We start from the raw sequence: 16,436 nt of genomic DNA on the forward strand, positions 1-16,436 counted from the left end.
CATACTGCTCCACAAACTCTTAGAAAACATATTTTCCACTACAGTTACCTCACTCAGAGGCTGGCATATTTTATACTATAAAACTCCTAGAATGTCAGCTTCTAGTCATGGGATAAGTTCTATATCCTTAAGAAAGAAACAATGAAAAGTTATTGACTCTGCAAAGAACTGAATAATAAAAAATGAAGTGTGGATAAACTTTCTTATTTGACATACATGAGAACTGAGTAAACTTCCCAAATTAGAAGTGAGAAATAAACATTGCTAGAGTATGTTCAACTTTAATGTAACCTTTGACTGCAAATATATAAACCCTTTTGTGTTTCCTGCAAATACTCCAACAAGCTTCCAAACAAACTCCTCTGCTGACCACACTTTTACCCTATGCTCTTTACCAGACTTCACAAAGTTTAAAAGATTCTTCAGATATCCCCATTCCCCAAACATCCTACCTTCAACCTCACAAAGATTATTTTATGTCCATCTACACTTATTTTGTCAGGAAGCAGCATAAATGCACATTGCAGATGTGGTGTTCCTTATTTTAGCTAGGGCCTCCAGTGGGGATAAACGTGCAAACTGGAGCAGAGTCCCAGGGGATGGCTGTCTGCAGTTTGCCAAGCAGGGCTGTGTGCAGCAGGGATGATTCACCCTGCTGATGCCGACTGCTTCTCAAAGTCAGGAGAGGAGTCAGGAATGGCAGGGTGGAGGAGCAGTTAAAGATAATATTCTTCTCTTTGATACAATATCTTCCTATGGAACTGAATCACTCACGGTTGCAAAGAGCTGAAATGTTTTGTTCAAGCTCATTTTCTAAAGAGTCTTTTTAAAAATAGAAATTTTTTTTTGTGGGTTTTTGTTTTTTTTTTTTTTTTTTTAGTTTTTACAGTGACCAGTTTCTCTCTTCTGAAAAGCTGACTAAACAGTGAAATTGTCTAGCCATTTGTCTAAATACTCAAAGACTCACAGTGAGGAAAGAGTTCATTTCATGTGCATGATTGCAGACAGTTGCCTCCAGTGTGGGCTTGTGGTCCATTTGTGGCCACACCATTTTGCAACTGCTGAGAAAAGTCTTCTATATATAACCCTGAAGTCACCACCTTGAATGGTTAACCCTTTAGTTGCATGTAACATCCACTGAGAGGGCTCAGCTGGAACTTCATTGGTGCCTAACTCCTATTTTACTGGATTTTAAATACCAGCTCCTGTTGAAGATTGCAGGCCTTGTGGATTCATGGTACCTGAAGGGCAGTGAAAGTCTGGCCATAATCTCTCTTGACAGCTCCATCCATTGGAACAGCAACACCATGAAACACAGGAGTAAAACCTGGATGTGCAAGAAGCAAAGTTTTCTTGGCAGCTGGCCCACTCACCTCTGGAAGATGTCCAGAAAACTTGGCTTCTTAGCAACAGTATAAAATAGCAACAATTATTCTGTCTTTCCTTCCTGAAATACAGCCATTTGCAGAGCAGACTGAAAATGCAAAATCCAGACCTAGGTTTACAGGGAAGTTCTCACTCACTGTAAAAAGACCCAGTTGTTAGGCTACCTCAGCCCTGAGTTGCTAGATGTGCAATACATGGAAAAATGTAGGCTCTAGACATAAAATATCCCCAAATTCAGCAAGCTGGACAGGTGGCACATGTTAGCCAGCAGAAACTGATGAGGTTTAGACCACATCTCTAGCCTGTGTGGAGTCCCCTGCTCTGGTACTGGTTTCAAACACCAGATTTTACCTGGTTGTGAGTCCCTTCTGCCAGACCTTCTCATCAAGTATGGCCTAAACAGTGGCTCTGTTCCAATTGTGGGCTTGGCTGGATATTTATACAATAAAGTACATCTAGAATCGATTCATTCCTGTGCTGTAGGAGGTTGAATCTATGTTTTCCACACCCAAATTACTTTACCAATGGTACTCAGGTAGAAAAGATTCTTTTCAGTCACTGTTGCAGAAGTTATATCCATCCTTGTATTGCATTAAATATTCACTGTGCCCTAGAAAAAAAGACATGAGTGAACACGTCACTATAGCTCAATGTTTTCTTATGATTTTCATCTGGGAGAAGAGAAGAATCTCACTTTCTGCACTCTCTTCCAATTCAAAATTTAAATATTTGAAAAGAAGTACTCTTTTCCACAAGAAGCCTGTGGCTAAGCCCCTTAGTGTTCTCATATTACTCTTCTTTCCTTCCTCTGACCTAGTAAATATTTAATTATTCCCTGGAAAGTGGAAGTTGAGAAAATTCCCCTCCAGTCTACTATCAGGTTCTCTCTTAGAAAATGTACTGGGGGCCTTGTTCCCCCTTCTGTGAATGCCTTAACCATTACAGGTCATTAGATCTGAGGTACTGTAACCACCAGCAGCCTCTATATCTTGTGCACATCCTTTTCTAATAGATGTGGTCTAAACTGTTTCTGAGTTGAGCAAGAGAGATAGAAAGAACCTCCCCTGCAAAGCCTGAGTGAGCTATGCATCATCTGGGTCCTTAGAATGGCATATGAGGCATTTCCAACATACTTAGGAGTAAAACTTTAGAGATTTTGCTAGTGAGAACATAAGACTGCAGACTTGGACAACTCTAAAATAAGGCAAAGCGAAGGGTTGCATTTTGAATGCTTAACTAGCTAAAGCCAAAGTCCCAGTTAATTTCTATTTTGCTTTTCAGACAGAGGGTCCTGAGTCCTTAATCTTCCTTATGCTCAGCATTGCAGTGACATTCCAGGGATTGTGTGCAAGGGAGAGCATCCCTGGTGCCTCTTCTCCCTGGAACTACCACAGATTGCTCTGAGCTGTCACTGCCTGCCCGTCCAGAGTAAGGCACATGTTGTGAGGTAGGGCAGATGTGGGGGCTGTCCCTTCCTTGCTGTGTGAGGCAGCCTGGTAGGAGGCCCTGCAGGAACCCCTCTGACCGTGGCAAATGGCACCAGGAGGAGCCACTGTAGCTCAGTAACATCTGAAGGAATGCTGACACTTCCAAGAACCTTTGCCACATGACTTGAGGAGTTTAACTAGCGGTTTCATACTGTGTCATGATTGTATTACAAGAGAAATTCTGAAAATAGCACAGCTTTTTTTTGATCCTGCTGCCAAAGGAAGAGATGGGATATCTGGCAGCAGAAAGCTGCTGGTTTTGTTGATAGGAGCACAGCCAGGAGACAGGGAAGAGTCAGAAGTTGCACTGGACATTAAGGCTCTAGGCTGCAGCTTACTTTGGCTTTAACTTTTCAGACTTGGTGCACGCAATTAGAGAGGGACTCTGAAAATTTGTCCCCAGAAATGCAAGTGAGAAGATTTCTCAAATAACAGGAAGTTCTCTGAATTCCTATACACTCACAGTATTACAAACATGAAGTTTGTACAACAAGAAAGAAATTTATGCAATGGGAAGTGCGACAAGAAGAGATCCAGCTGGTGGTAAACTCAATCAGATTCATAGAAGAGCAGACATACAGAACATTGGAAAACCATGTGCTCCAGTCCTTTGGAAGGAGGGTGGCCAATGGTCTACACTAACATCATTCTGAGAACTTTTTGTCTAACCCATCCTAAAGATCTCTGGTGAAGGATACTTTACAAATTCCATAGGAGCACAATTTCAGTGCTTTAAGAGCCAAAAAGAAGTTTTCTCTTATACCCAGTGAGATAATTTTGGTATAATTTAAGCTAATTTATGTTTGTTCTTATCCCATTGGCACTGAAGAATTACTTATCATCATCTTCTTTACAATAACATTTTATAGCAACGGAAGGGAGAAAAATGTTTTTCATCTTACTGGGATCAAGTAGAAGGAATAATTGCCTCCCACATCTTTGTCAGCTTCTGTGTGAATGCAACCCAGAGCAAAATTTGCCTATTTGGCTTCACTGTGAGATATTTTTTACTTGTTTTTAGTCTGTATGCATGCTACTTTTTTTTTCTTTTTGTGGTATCTTGTAACTAAAATTTTGCCTTTCTCTGAATAACATCTGAGTACTGGTTGTAACACTTCATTGATTAGCTTACAAATGAAAGTGTTAATAATTTAACTTGTAGTCTAAGGAAAAGTAGAAACTATGGTAACTATGCAAGGATGTCCATGTGCTTAATCTTTCTTTCTAGAACAGACCTGCTCTTCTCCTAAGAATGTAAAAGTTCCCATCTGCTGGAGAAGCATAAAGTGTTATAAAACTCAAGGGGTAACTGTTACTGCTGCAAAACTTTTATTTAAGGCTAAATAAATACTCAGATCCTTCCAGGTTATTTATTTATGAGGGAAGTTAATTCATTAATATCAGAGGCATCAGATTCTGTCCTCCTACTTTGAGTAAGCTTAAGAAAGAATAGTCCCAGAGGAGATCATTAGCCATCTTCACAAATGGAAAATTCTTGGAAAAAAAAAAAATTAGACCTTAACTATGCCAGAGATTTTAGATTTCAAGAAGAACCCATTTCTGCATCCAGAATCTGCAGTGGTACACAATTAGTCCCCATGAATATATATCCACTGTGGTTCCAGCTGGAGGGAATCTGTAGCTTCAATACTTCAATTTCGATGTTTTATAGAGCTTGTTGCATATTCTTTAGTCTCCCAGTTTTTTCACTTGCAGGGGACTATTATAAAAATATTAGTACTTTTAGTACTAATAGTACTATTATACAGTATTATTAAAAACACAGCAGAAAAGGGAAACTGAATCCCAGAATTAAAATAAGTAAATAATTAAATTATTTCTTATGCAAAATTGTTTTGGTTTTGGTTTTTTTGTTTTTTTTTTTTTTAGTTATGAAGTCAGAGGAGTCTCAGTTAATCTCGAAAAGCTAGCTAATGAAGAAGAGGAATGAAAGTGCATGGTCTGAAAATTGCCTGAATTACCTGTATTTTCTGGCAGAAACAAAGAGAGAGAACAAAATAATTAAAATCTTATGAAAAACCCCTTATGTCAAGTGTGTTTTTGTGCCTTCATAATAATTTACCTCTCAACTCAATAAATAATGGCTATCTAGAAATAGGAGGAGCCCATGGCAATTCAAAGTATAGTACACAGAAATCCTATTGTTATTTGTGTACTTATTGTTAAGAGCCAGGCTCTAGGGTTCATGAGGCCACCTTACTGCTAACTAATGAATGTGATGTATTTTAAAATCAAAACCATTATTCAGTTAAAAGTCAACCATTAAAATTTCTTCCTGAAAGTAGAAGGAGTGTTTTGCAATCAGTTGTTCTGCAAGATATTTTAACATTGTTTGGTAGATTTTCCCTAGCTCATATACACTGCAATTCTAATAATGTACTGTTGGCTTTAAAAATGGGATTTACCTTCTGGCAGAATTTTGTTTTGCGCCTATACATCACTATGATTTAATCAAAGTCTCCTTGATATACCCCTGTGGCATTCAACTCCACAAAATAGTCTTGTTGTTACAGAAATGAAACAGCAGGATTGAAAATAAAGCTTAGGAAGGCCTGAAAAATATGTTGCTGTTGTGTGAAAAATGGTCTGTCCTCTGTGGTACCTGGTATAACACATGGACCTGAGTGGTACTCACACTTTACTTTCACAAATTAAAATGAATCAAGAAAAAAAACCCAAAACAAACCAAGCTTGTAATAAACATGATCCAGAATGTAAATGAAAAGATCATTCAAAGGAAAAAGTGAAAGGTTTATTAACTGTTCTGTTAAGGAGAATTTGGTTTTTTGTGTGTTGTTCCCTGACTGGCATGCACTGCTCTTACCACTCCTCCAAAGGAATCTCAGCAGAAGGAGGGAGAAAGAAATATTAAATCTAGTCCACAAACTCGAATTCAGTGGTTGTGCCAGAAAGACATTTGTCCATACCCAGGTGATCATTTATATCTTTGTCTGGATGGCAACACGTAGGATGCATGGGCAAACAGAGAGGTAGAAATGCAAGCATGAGTGGCAGACTGAAACCCAAAATATGAAATGGATCATATTTTGAACTCAGGTTCAAAGAAGGAAAAGTTGAGTGTTCTGGAATGAGGAACAAACCCAGTGAAAGATACTGAGCTGTGTTATAGAAGCTGTAGACTACATGACAGCAGTAGCTGATAGATGAAATGATTAATGGAAGCCCATTATATGTTATGATTTATATTGCAATAGTGCTTTACCTTATTTAACTTCCTGATTCCTTAACTGCTAAAGAAAAGAGAAAGGATTACCCATGTGAGTAAAAACGTTATGAATCCTGGGTATCATTAATCATGATATTCCACACACAGAACACTGAGCTTTAAGAAATTCTAGTAAACAACTTTATCTTCAGTGCAGCTCCGGGGATCAGTACCTAATGATCTGACCTAGCTCAGCAGCTGATATGCTGCTGATATGCTGAGCAGTTAACTCATGTCTAGCCTCAGTCAGATCACTAGCCCAAAGAGAGAATACAGCTTGTAGAAGTCTCAGTTTGTGCCCACGGGATGTTTTTGATAGGCTGCATTTCTTTCAGTTCTGATCAACTAATGGGGAAAATTTGAAATATATTAATATTCACTACATTCATTTCTCGGTAAGAAATCTGCCTTTCATTCATTTTCAATATATTATCTTAGAATTCCATTGATGCTTTGAAAAACCAAAGGTGGCAAGGAGAAAGTTAGGGGCAAGGTTTAAAGATCAAAGCTTAGAATTGCCTACAGAAACATTACTATTGCTGTTAAGAATATTATTCCCATAGGACATTTTTCATTTTCACCAGAATCCAATTTTCCAAAATTATAGTCAGAAACTTTAACCATCCAGGAAATGCACTGCCATGCTGCTGCCTGTACAGCACAAACAGATTTAGAAATTAACAGCTTTAGTTTCTTTCCAAGCTGTCATTCTCAGTGACACTAGTACAGTATATGGTTTTCATTTAATAGTTGGCCTGAGAATGCTGTATTCCTGTGGCATATTTCAGATCATGAGAGGCAAACAGCAAAGAGTGCAGGAAAGGTTCTATAGGCCTAGTAAGGAAAACATATGCATAACTCTTATTTGGCTCTGACACCAATGAAACTTCAAGCTTTGCCAGCTATTGCTTCATAGGATTCTTGATCTGACACAAACACGTGGATGGACATGTCTTCAAAATCCAAAATACTGCTTTTACAGAGAGGAAAGTTTTGTAAGATGCATTAAAATAAATTTTTGAAGAGCTGGGAAGAGTGTGAGCTAATCTGCTTAATGTGAGGATATTCTATTTGTAAGTCTCAAGTGGTTCACATGTTGGAGTCCTATAAAAGATAGGCCAGAGGTGAAGTGAAAAAGAAGAGAGTGGAATAGCTTTCCAGTTAATTCCTCATGGCTTTTCACAACACTCATTCTGACTTCATATAATTCCATTTTCCAGAAAAAAAATTCAGCCTCCTTCTGAAAGTCCTTTCTTTTCCAGTGCATAGAAGTAATAAAGTCATTCCTAACTGTATACACAGAGGCATCTTTCCATTGTAATTCAGCCCATATCTGTCTATAGCTATCAGAACAGCTGCTGACTGCATGCATAATTCAGTGATGGACAGAATGCCTTAATGCAGGAATGCCATTACACACCAATGTAATATGGCTGAGGATGCAAACTTAAGGAGCTGAAGATACATATCCTCCTGGAATTGTAACTAGTCATCAGGATAAATAGTCAGGCGGCAAATTTATTGCTCTGTCACGGTTCCTGGAGCATTTCCTGTAGTTCCTCTGGTACAAGTGAGCAGTTAGCAAATACCATGCACCAGAGGACAGGTTAGATGGAAACTGCCTTGGTTGATAAGCAGAGGGATGAGGATTCAGAAGCTCAAAATTTAATGTCCAGATCTGCCACAGATGTGCTGATATATGGAGATAATTCAGATGGCTATTTTGTGTTCCATTTCCTTCATATGCAAACTTAGGACAGTATTGATGTAGGTAAAACACCCTATTGGGTCCCTTAGACACAATGATTCGTGACTCTGTGCATGCCCAGAGCACAAGAGAAAAGGCAAGGAGTTGGAAGGTCAGCTCCATCCATGCTACTTTACTCTTTATCCTGGGAGTGCTTTCAGGGATTATACATTTGAGGAAAGCTGTAGAAGATAAGCTGACTGCATTGCAGTCTTCAAATTCATTTTTTCTGCCCTCCAGTACAGAACTCATGCAGGAAATTATATTTCCTTTTTCCATTCCCAATGCGCAGCAGAAGTTATAATGCCATGTTCATATTTACAGTATGTATATCCTTTTAAGCCTCTAACTACTGCAGAAGGGTCCATCAGTAGTGATGAAAAACTTAAGAAAAAATCCTACAGAAGTTTACATTTGTAAATCTGAAAATGTTACGAATTTCCAAATATTCTAATTCTACCGTGAGCTGTAAAAAGAAAACAACTCTCCCACACAATGATGCTGACTCATGCACTGCAGGATTACTGAGACATGGCATCCTTGGAGGATTATTCAGTTACTCAGGGGAAACTGTAGGATAATTTTCCCTCCCTTTTCATGACCATTCATGAAAACACCTACTGAATATTTTGCTGCTGCTGCAGGCAAACTCTCTGAGCTGTGTTCTAGCAGGAAGATACTCCTCTTCTGCTTTAGCTTTTTGATCTTCAGAAATGTAAATGGTTTGAGAAACCTCGGGAGCTTTCTAAAGAAAGAACGTATCTATTGCTTTTGGGTACTTCAGACAGAAGGCTGTGAAATAGTTACTGCAGATTGCTTTTAATTTACTGCATATACATGCTGACCGTTGAGTTTCTATCAGGCAAGTTTGAGCAATAGGAAGACAACAGTGAGAACAGAACCTTGCCTCTTACAGATGCATGTCAGATATTAAACAGATATAATTAGGATATTAATTACCATGGAATGAGTTTGCAATAAGTGTTTGTTTTTATTAAGGGTTTGCTTAGTCAACATGAAGAATTCAGGCTTTCATGAATTGCAAAGTGATTTCTGAGGCTAATGATAATTAGAGTGCTAAAAGAGAAGGGTAGCCCATTTAATTTAAGAAAAATAGAAAGGAATAAAAGGGTTGACTCCTGGAAATTGCTTCAAATGTCAGTCTTGAAACATGCAATGAAATGCTCCCCACCCTCACAGAATTAGATCTGAACCTCCCCTCAACCTAGTTTTTCTGTTAGCATATGTTAAGTGCCCAACACCACAAGCATTCATAACCACAGATACCCATCTATACCCGGTATAGATTTTTACTGGCACTTATTGGTATTTGATAAGTGCTTTTAAACAGTGCTGTCAATTTTCCCGAAAAGATTAGGAAAATACTATTTCTTATGGCAAAACTATGTTTTCTTATGCCAACTGTTTCCTTAAACACAGCAAGTTAAAGGTGATTTCAAAACCCAGGGACATTAAGCCTGAAGGTTAATTCCAACACCCTGAAGAAATCTCTTTGCGGTTTCTTGCTCCTGTGTTATGTACAAATCCATCTAATTCCCACTCCCTGCCCCAGTCCCTTGCTCTCAGGTAAGTGCTAAGTGGCATGATTTTCCTTTTTCCCATTGGGCTGGAGTCTAGCCAGCATCTTCCTTCCTGCTCCAAGACCTTGTCTGACATTCAGGCTCCTCTGCTCCCCACTGCTGCTGACTCCGACGGCTCCTCCAAGAGCATTTCAAAAACTGTGCTGATGATCTGGTTTGCCTCAGGTTCTTGTACACCAAGCAGGGAGGTGCATGTTTGATTTTAACTGTGATTGCAGTGAAAGTTGTTTTGTGCTTGCAGTTAATAGGTGTATTATTAAGTCACGAGGATCAGGCCTCAGTGAACATGCCCTCACTGGCCTGTGATGTTGCAGTCTCTGGGAACTGAAACCACAGAATTATTTCTATTCTACTTGGTTCCAAATGTACCAACTTTCACTACTTTTTGTGATATATCTATAGAAAAGTATCATCTTCTCTCACAGAATCATTTTTAAATGTCTTATTTTAAATCTCAGTGTTCTCTTGGAGAGGTATAAGTAGTAGAAATTGTGCCATGAAATTAAGGGTATAAATAAAAAATACCTTAACCAAAGCCTCATTTCTGCACAAAACTTCTTTTCAGTTGGAAGCCATTTTTAATTTAAGAAAGCAATCTTCTACATAATCTTCATCAATATCTAGACAGCTTTCTCCTCTTCATTACCAGAATACTCAAAAAATTCAGTGTTCTCCAGAGGAGAAGGGGCTGCTGTTCCAGATGCCATCAGATCTCCTCCAGAAAACAATTAAATACTTATTCAAGATTGCAGACCACTATGCTGAAGTCAGCAGACCTTTGTCATTTATACCAACTAGAACTGCAAAATTGCTGTTCTTAAGGGTTTGCCTCCTTCCCTATCCTTTAAGCTCCATATTATGTCCAGGCCACTTTTCATCAAAAGAATTTACTCTCTTCTATAATTTGTTGTTGAAGAAGGCATGTAGGACACCTATTTTTTCTGTCATTTCTGTCATATTGAAAACTGTAACATTAAGAATTGTAACATTATGTAAGAAAATGCATTAGAATTCTCTAGGATTGACCAAAATGAACTCTGGTCTTCCTTGTTGCTTTTTGCCCAAACATGCACACTGTTTTGCCCTATTCTGTCACTTTTCTCCCATTCCCATTGTTGCTATCCTTATGGCATGGTAAGTCTTTCAGAAGATTACAGCTGACCAAAAGGTCACCCTTAAACAATTATAGTCTGTGAAAATTATAGAGTAGTGTTTTTGTGCACCAAATTAAAGACTGGCATTTTGATTTAAAAAGAGGCTACATTTTACTGTTCTTTACATCACACTTGAAATTCTTGCACATCTATAATTTTTCTCTGCTGAATAAACCATGTACTGGATGTCAGCTCAGAGTTCAACTGAATCTAAACTTGACTCTATCTTGAATATTGAGCTTTTAATCTCTTGTCCTCTAAAAGTTGTGCAGCACCAGCTGCATTCATGCTATGATTGAAAGGTAAAATCTTGGCTCTGTGAAGTCAGTGGGGATTTTGCCACAGGATTCAGTGGGGTTAAGGTTTCACCCAATCTATTTTACACATATCCTTCCTTTTTTGTTCTATCTTAAATGCATTCACTGCAGCTTTTAGATTTAGCTCTCAGGTGAAATGCTTTACTTTCTTTGTCATATAAAATGAAATAGGTGCATTTTAAGCCAACACAGTCTGATGCCTTTTAACTACTTGAAGAACAGTAAAGGACAAAGCAGGGGAAAAATCTGGGTTGGCTTATCTATTAAACTTTAATGTTCGGTATCAGGTTTATTTTCCAGACAAAATTGTGTTATCACTGTAAAAGTAAACAGGATACTTTTAGAACTGTATAAAGTATAGGTATTGATTTTCTGAAGCATTGCATTATGTAGCTCTTGTCTGAAAAACATTCTGAGTATACCATCATGAATGGTCTAGCCTTTGTTCAAAGCTGTACTTGTTAATTTTTCTGATGAAAGCACCAAATTTAATACAAAACCAGCTCAGTTTCAGTATAAGTTACTTTGCTCTGTCCTGTGTTTAGAAATGAAATTAAATTGTCTTGATTTGAGGGTTAAAGCAAAGCTGCTGTCTCCTTCTCAGACTGAAAAATGAAAGAAAAATCAGCCTGCCCTGCCTAAAGCAGAAGGCCTAGCATGCCTTGAACAAGGAAAGCAAGTGCTGGAAATATGTTTTTCAGAAAGGCTGTTTGAAAATGTATAAAAACTGGTGGGAATACAAAAAAGAGAACAGTCAGTCTGCACTCAGATTTTTCTTGGGATCTCAGCAGGAGATCTGGATATTAGTTCAATATCTCTTGGACCTTGTTTGAATAGCAAGAACACATCACCTACAGGAGCAGGGGAAAGGTGGGACCTGCTACTCATGCTGTGGCTGGGGAGCAAAGCAAACTTTTCCTGGTGTGGGCTTGGCTTGGACATCACAGGATCTCTAGGTTGGAAGAGACCTTTGAGATCATTGAGTCCAACCCATGCCCTAAGACCTCAACTAAACCATGACACCGAGTGCCGCATCCAGTTTTTCTTAAACACATCCAGGAATGGTGACTCCACCACCTGCCTGGGCAGACCATTCCAGAACTTTATCACCCTTTCCATAAAAAATATTGTCCTAGCATCCAACATAAATTTTCCTTGGTGCAGCTTATGACTGTGTCCTCTTGTTCTGTTGTTCTGGTCTCTTTCTGCCTGGAGAAAGAGACCAACCCCCACCTGGCCACAGCCACCTTCCAGGAGGTTTTAGAGAGCAATAAGTTCACCTCTGAGTCTCCTTTTCTCCAGGCTAAACACCCCCAGCTCCCTCAGTCGTTCCTCACAGGGCTTGTGTTCACAGCCCCTCACCAGCCTCGTTGCTCTTCTCTGGAGGCACTCAAGCATCTCAAACTCCTTCCCAAACTGAGGGGCCAGAACTGGACACAGCACTCAAGGTGTGGCCTCACCAGTGCTGAGTACAAGGGAAGAGTGACCTCCCTGCTCCTGCTGGCCACACTGCTGCTGATACAGGCCAGGATGCCACTCAGCATTGCCATGAAATTTGTGCAGCACTGTGGGAAGGGAATGAGTCTTCCTCGGTTGTAAACGAACCTATTTGTGTGACTTTGCTGGTTTTTCTGAACATTAGGTTGCATTTTAGCTAGCAAGCTTTTAGTGTACTTGTTCCCCTGTAAGTAGGATCGTTTTCACCAGTCTTCCTTGGGTTTCACATTTCAAACAGATAACACAGGGACATTAGCATGTTATCCGATGACAGAAGAGATGGACTAGCACACCTACCAGACAAAAGTGATTGCTCTACAGGCAGACACAAGTCAAAAATATTAAAGTTGCAAGAAGACAGAAGGAAAAAAAAAGAAAAATTCATGCTACCATGCCTCTAATAAAGGTGTAAAAAACTTACACTATACAAGAAATTTGGGTTTGTTTTATTAACTGCATATAGTACTCTTATGGCAGAGATGATATGATAGCAACTCATGCATAATGCAAATGAAGTGTAGGTGTCCAGCATATCTCATTGTATTCTTTTACCCAGTTTTTTTAAACATTTACTTTGTGCTTCATTTTTTTAAAATTTCATTTAATTTTATAAAAATAGAAGAATCTTGCATTTTAAAGTATGTATAAACACAGGGTGAGGAGAGACATACAAATATCTATAACATTGCAACTCCACATACAAATACTTACCTGGTTTCTCAGTTTGTGCAGTGTCTGAATTTGACAGCAATAGGTATCAACTTTGGGTTATTAGGCTCTGTTTTTAGCTATTTAAAATGGTAAAAAGAGCTTGGAGGCACAAGAAAAAGCCACTCAACTCCCATCAGAAAAAAAGTGTTCTGTAAAAAAGCCATTTTTCATTCAACCTCAAAAAAAGCTGTTATTTTATTCTTCTTACTTATACTGCAGTCTTCATCCTCTCTGCTAGCACTTTGAATAAATCTCACAAATGCAGGAAGCTGTGGAGTTCAGGTTCATTTCTCATGCTGGGTTCTCATTTTGGCCAAGGGAGCACTCAGAAGCACATGTGGGACTAATGACTGCCCTTTGCAGCAGCTGTGGCCCTTTTCCTCCAGTCCTCCCTTTCTCTGCCAACACTCACTATTGCCTACCTCCCCTCAAACATTTTCTGTATGTATTTATCACTCTTTTTTTTTTTTTTTTTTTTGACTACATATATAAACAACTGCAAAAATGTAGTTGACATTTTAGTTTCAGAGGAGACAGGCTTGTGGGCATTTCCATTTCCCTCTGCTGAAGAGATGTGAGGAGGAAGCTGAGAAAATTTTGTTTTCTGCTTTCACATGTTATATGCTTAAGGTCAGTAGGTTTGGCATTCCTAGAGAATAGATCTGTTACAAATAAACCTCACAGAGACAGGGGAGAGGTGTTCTTTATGAAGATGAGGTTGAATTAATGAAGGCCTTTGAAGATTGAGATGAAGGCCCTGAGTACAAAGAACCAGCAACAAAAAGAGCTTCATTTCCTCTGGCTATGTGTTGGAAGGTTCATCCAAGTCACTGGGAGGTGCCTCAAAGTTTTGCAGTGATAACAATCCTGTTTGCATGAACCCTACATGTTTCTAATGCAAAAAGAATTCTAGCCATGTTCTAGTAGTTACAGAAACTTTCTAGGAAACCAGGCTAAAAATACTAGGAGATTATATTACATCACTGCAAGGTAAAGTCTCCAATCAAAACAAGGTGTATCAAAGCTGATTTTCATCTGCCCTGGTGAGTATTTGAGGTTAATTCTATATCACAGAGATGTTCTTGCTGACTTAGCTGTGGAGGGGCAAGAGTCACTGACAGCCCAGGAGGAGAAACACACACATACACACCTGTAGAACAGGTTAGTGGCCTCTACCAAGACATTTGTACATGATCTGCTTACAGCTGTGCAGATGGAGAGTTAGCTGTGGCATTGGAGTCCTACGTGTGATACGCTCTGTTTGCAAGGAGTCAGGACTTGCTGACTGAATAAATGCAGTGCCAGTGTTTTAGTGGGTTGGGCTGCATTAAAATGGGAGCACAATTAATGTGCATAGCTCACTGAACCCTAGGAACACTGAGGATTGGAAAGAGGCTCACAAACAACTCATATTCAACTGAAACTAATGTCTCAAGTATTTCATCACTGACTGATTAACAGTTTCATGGCTATAAAAGAATAATTTCATCTGACGATAACAGGATTTACTACTACAGCTTTATGAACACTTCTCTTTGCTTGTCAGTACTATAGCAAAACCTTTCTCATGATGACATGTATGATCACAACAGAGAATATTTCCCAGGAAAGTGGTTTCTTTCATTGTTGTTCCAGTCTGTATTTGTTCCATCCAATAACCTGACTCTATTCAGTAATAATTGGTTCCATTTTTGTGGAAACCCTGTGAACAAATTTCATCTTAACTTTATTACTGGACTTTAGTAAGCAACAAAGAAAAGCCTTTTCTTTCTTAGTGATACTCTGAACTGTACCATTGGGTGTACTGGTCACAGTAGAAGGATCCAGTCATAGCAACACCTTTCCAGCAGCCAGATCTGTGTTTTCTGATGAACTCACAGCAAGCTGCTTCACTGGAGACCATTCCCTAAGGGCTTCAGCTAATTAGCTATAGAGAATTCTTAGCTTGAACAAATACCATGTACCCCTGAACTGGTACTACTGAAAGCTCATGCAAACACCCAGGTACCTTCCCCATCCCATGCTGGGACAAGTCTGATAGCCTGCAGTTCCTTCTGGGCCCTTCCTGAACTCAAAAGCTGTCTTGGGGAAAAAGGAAACAGCATCTGCTATCTACTCTAGGTAATTAGTTTATGGCATGTACTTTATAACCATCTGGAAATTCACCATCTACTTCATTGTTGCTGATGATAAATAGAGGGTTACTCAGCTGAATATTTTAATTTTCTTCCTGATTCTGCAGGAAGAAAATTAAAGTATTCTGATTCTATATTTTAATTTTCTCCTGATTCTAGAATTTCACTAATACACAAGTGTTTTATTTTCTTTTTCTTTTTTTTCCCCAGTGCACAGGCAAGCAATAATCACAGATTCTTGGATCCACATGAAAGGAAACTCTTCCTTTAATTTCCTCCACTGCAGCTGTCCTGAAGTCATCATCCATACCTAGTGATGAGTTCTTGCTGTGGGAGCACTATCAGCTTTGTGCAAACCTCATGGAAGCTTCTGCTAAACATTGCAGATATCACACCTACTGTTCCTTAAAGTTTGACAGCCTCTCCCTTTCTGCTCCACTTCACCTTTGCTTAGCCTTTTGCAGAAAACTCATGAGACTCAGGGTTTGTGAAACTAGGGGAGAGTCCACCATGGTTGCTGACAGATGCACTTTGAGGTACAGATACCAATATATTAACAGAAAGCATTCCCATCCTTGGTTCCACCAAGCAGGGAAACAGCCCAGTGGCTATGGATAAATCAAAATAGAAACTCATTTTGCACAGACCACCAAAGGTCATCTGTTCTTGGACTGAGCTGAAAGAGAGGGCTTTTCCCCACTGAATACTGGCTGAGTGTAGTATTAGTTCTTCTGTTAAACTGGAAACAGACTGTGTTGTCTGGCGTGCAAAATGTTGGCAGAAAGCAGGAGGAAGGTTTTCTCAGCAGTGAGCTGCAGGCTGTGCACCTGTGATGGGTGGATTGAGGTGGATCAGAATCCCGTGTGACATTTCTGTGTGCCTGCAGTTCAAGAGTGAGTTTTGTGTCTTGGCCCTCATGCCATTCCAGCAAAAAGATAGTGTTATGATAGCACATTCATATTTCAGAGCATTAGCTTGAAAGCAGCATAATCTAAATGTGTACTGTGGGCCTGAGTGCAGTATATGCTGTGGCTTGTTACTCTACACTTCATGGCAGACTGCCACTAGAAAACAATAATCTCAATTTGATAATTTTTTTTTTAATGTAGACAAGAAGTTGTGAATAATGAGCAAATCTTCTGTAAGCAAACTGA

At 39.2% G+C, this 16,436-nt stretch overlaps 1 long non-coding RNA gene across 1 annotated transcript; it reads right to left on the bottom strand.

Annotated features, from left to right (window-relative positions):
- Positions 1-979: 979 nt before the first annotated feature.
- On the bottom strand, positions 980-13,560 carry LOC127059291 (uncharacterized). Its single transcript, XR_007776953.1, has 3 exons — positions 13,148-13,560; positions 1,738-1,996; positions 980-1,327 (listed from the first exon to the last, which is right to left on the bottom strand). It is a non-coding gene; the product is annotated as an uncharacterized LOC127059291 (long non-coding RNA).
- Positions 13,561-16,436: the final 2,876 nt, after the last annotated feature.

The sequence above is a fragment of the Serinus canaria genome, chromosome 2 (genome assembly GCF_022539315.1).
Source record: "Serinus canaria isolate serCan28SL12 chromosome 2, serCan2020, whole genome shotgun sequence".
In the NCBI taxonomy this organism is placed as follows: domain Eukaryota; kingdom Metazoa; phylum Chordata; class Aves; order Passeriformes; family Fringillidae; genus Serinus; species Serinus canaria.